Source organism: Eucyclogobius newberryi, unplaced genomic scaffold (assembly GCF_026437365.1).
Source record: "Eucyclogobius newberryi isolate DKJ021-1_F unplaced genomic scaffold, fEucNew1.0.hap1 SCAF_37, whole genome shotgun sequence".
Lineage (NCBI taxonomy): Eukaryota > Metazoa > Chordata > Actinopteri > Gobiiformes > Gobiidae > Eucyclogobius > Eucyclogobius newberryi.
Window position 1 is genome coordinate 813,996 of NW_027316023.1, and position 3,269 is coordinate 817,264.

Consider the following 3,269-nt stretch of genomic DNA (forward strand, 5'->3'; position numbering starts at 1 on the left):
ATATGTTTAGATGATACATGTCATATAACATACACTTCACATGTTTAGATTATACAAGTCATATAACATACACTTCACATGTTTAGATGATACAAGTCATATAACATACACACATCAGTTTCTCTTTTGTAGAACAATTATTTTTGGTCATAACAAAACAGACATTTTATAAATTCAAAATACTGATTCTACTGTTTACTTTTAGTCGAGGCAGAAGTTATTATTAAAATACCTTTTGCTTTGGAGTCGTCAGGAGTTTACGTGAGATGACTGTGTCTGTAGTGACCTGTAGTGACCTGTAGTGACCTGAAGTGACCTGTAGTGACCTGAAGTGACCTGTAGTGACCTGTAGTGACCTGTAGTGATCTGTAGTGACCTGGAGTGACCTGAAGTGACCTGTAGTGACCTGAAGTGACCTGAAGTGACCTGAAGTGACCTGCAGTGACCTGTAGTGACCTGGAGTGACCTGTAGTGACCTGAAGTGACCTGCAGTGAGATGAAGTGACCTGAAGTGACCTGCAGTGACCTGCAGTGACCTGCAGTGACCTGAAGTGACCTGAAGTGACCTGCAGTGACCTACAGTGACCTGTAGTGACCTGAAGTGACCTGAAGTGACCTGCAGTGACCTGTAGTGACCTGAAGTGACCTGCAGTGACCTCTAGTGACCTGCAGTGACCTGTAGTGACCTGAAGTGACCTGCAGTGACCTGTAGTGACTTACAGTGACCTGTAGTGACCTGAAGTGACCTGAAGTGACCTGAAGTGACCTGCAGTGACCTGTAGTGACCTGAAGTGACCTGAAGTGACCTGAAGTGACCTGTAGTGACCTGGAGTGACCTGTAGTGACCTGAAGTGACCTGCAGTGACCTGAAGTGACCTGAAGTGACCTGAAGTGACCTGCAGTGACCTGTAGTGACCTGCAGTGAGATGAAGTGACCTGAAGTGACCTGAAGTGACCTGCAGTGACCTGTAGTGACCTGAAGTGACCTGCAGTGACCTGTAGTGACCTGCAGTGAGATGAAGTGACCTGAAGTGACCTGAAGTGACCTGCAGTGACCTGTAGTGACCTGAAGTGACCTGCAGTGACCTGTAGTGACCTGAAGTGACCTGTAGTGACCTGAAGTGACCTGCAGTGACCTGTAGTGACCTACAGTGACCTGCAGTGACCTGTAGTGACCTACAGTGACCTGTAGTGACCTGAAGTGACCTGCAGTGACCTGTAGTGACCTGAAGTGACCTGCAGTGACCTCTAGTGACCTGCAGTGACCTGTAGTGACCTGAAGTGACCTGCAGTGACCTGTAGTGACTTACTGAAGTGACCTGAAGTGACCTGCAGTGACCTGTAGTGACCTGAAGTGACCTGAAGTGACCTGAAGTGACCTGCAGTGACCTGTAGTGACCTGGAGTGACCTGTAGTGACCTGAAGTGACCTGCAGTGAGATGAAGTGACCTGAAGTGACCTGCAGTGACCTGTAGTGACCTGCAGTGACCTGCAGTGAGATGAAGTGACCTGAAGTGACCTGAAGCGACCTGCAGTGACCTGTAGTGACCTGAAGTGACCTGCAGTGACCTGTAGTGACCTGCAGTGAGATGAAGTGACCTGAAGTGACCTGAAGTGACCTGCAGTGACCTGTAGTGACCTGAAGTGACCTGCAGTGACCTGTAGTGACCTGAAGTGACCTGTAGTGACCTGAAGTGACCTGCAGTGACCTGCAGTGACCTGTAGTGACTTGAAGTGACCTGCAGTGACCTGTAGTGACCTCTAGTGACCTGCAGTGACCTGTAGAGCTCTGGTCAGCACAGACTAAACTCACTGGTCAGCACTCTGACATTAGAACATTGATATATTCTGCACATTTAACAGAGAAAAGCTGGACTAATGTTATTGACAGATTTACATTTCGCTCTGTAACACAAAAGTTCCTCTTTTCACATTAATTTTTAAAGCTAGAACCAAAAGTCATTTACTTTTGCATAAGTTTAAACCTTAGAAGTTAGAACATAACTGACATGTTTGCTAAATCTCTACATATTCCATGGAAGTAAATCCATGACATTCCTATAGAAAACAAGCGTGTGCTTTGTTTAAACACAGCACACGTCATGATGAAATATGTAATAAAACCTCAAATGTGGTCTCAGCCCTGTGAGTACAGCACTGTCACTTTTAAACACCTTTACATTTATATATGTAAGATATGACCCATTTCAGCAGGTTATATTTGAATTATTGGTAGTTTTTGCACATCATACAAACATCACTTTATTTCCTTCTTTCTCTAGTTTTCCTTCATCTGTGCTCAACCTTTTGTCTCTTAGAACATTTAGTAAGAGAAATAATGAGCCATAACGACGTGTTGTTCCAATGCATCTTTGTGTAGCTAAACGTTAGCTCGTGTTAGCTCGTGTTAACTTGTGTTAGCTCGTGTTAGCTCGTGTTAGCTCGTGTTAGCTTGTGTTAGCTTGTGTTAACTTGTGTTAGCTCGTGTTAGCTCGTGTTAGCTCGTGTTAGCTCGTGTTAACTGTGTAATCGTTGTTTTACACTTCACATGGAACGATGTGTGAAACGTGAGGAATGACATACAAACACACCACGTGTATCGTTGGTCTCGTCGTGTATCTTTCTTCTGCTTGTGTTTAGTTTCCGTCACATGTTCTTCTGCTTGTGTTTAGTTTCCGTCACATGTTCTTCTGCTTGTGTTTAGTTTCCGTCACATGTTCTTCTGCTTGTGTTTAGTTTCCGTCACATGTTCTTCTGCTTGTGTTTAGTTTCCGTCACATGTTCTTCTGCTTGTGTTTAGTTTCCGTCACATGTTCTTCTGCTTGTGTTTAGTTTCCGTCACATGTTCTTCTGCTTGTGTTTAGTTTCCGTCACATGTTCTTCTGCTTGTGTTTAGTTTCCGTCACATGTTCTTCTGCTTGTGTTTAGTTTCCGTCACATGTTCTTCTGCTTGTGTTTAGTTTCCGTCACATGTTCTTCTGCTTGTGTTTAGTTTCCGTCACATGTTCTTCTGCTTGTGTTTAGTTTCCGTCACATGTTCTTCTGCTTGTGTTTAGTTTCCGTCACATGTTCTTCTGCTTGTGTTTAGTTTCCGTCACATGTTCTTCTGAGGCTCGTTCATGAGGGTCACGTGCGCGCTCTAAAAACAATTTAGCATGTTTGGTCATTTTAGAGGCCGAACTCTTGAAATGGTCTGACCAAAAGGCTGCATTCTGCGGAGTGACCACTACTCACTGTGGAGCCAGAGGCAGAGGGGGCGTGGCCTATCC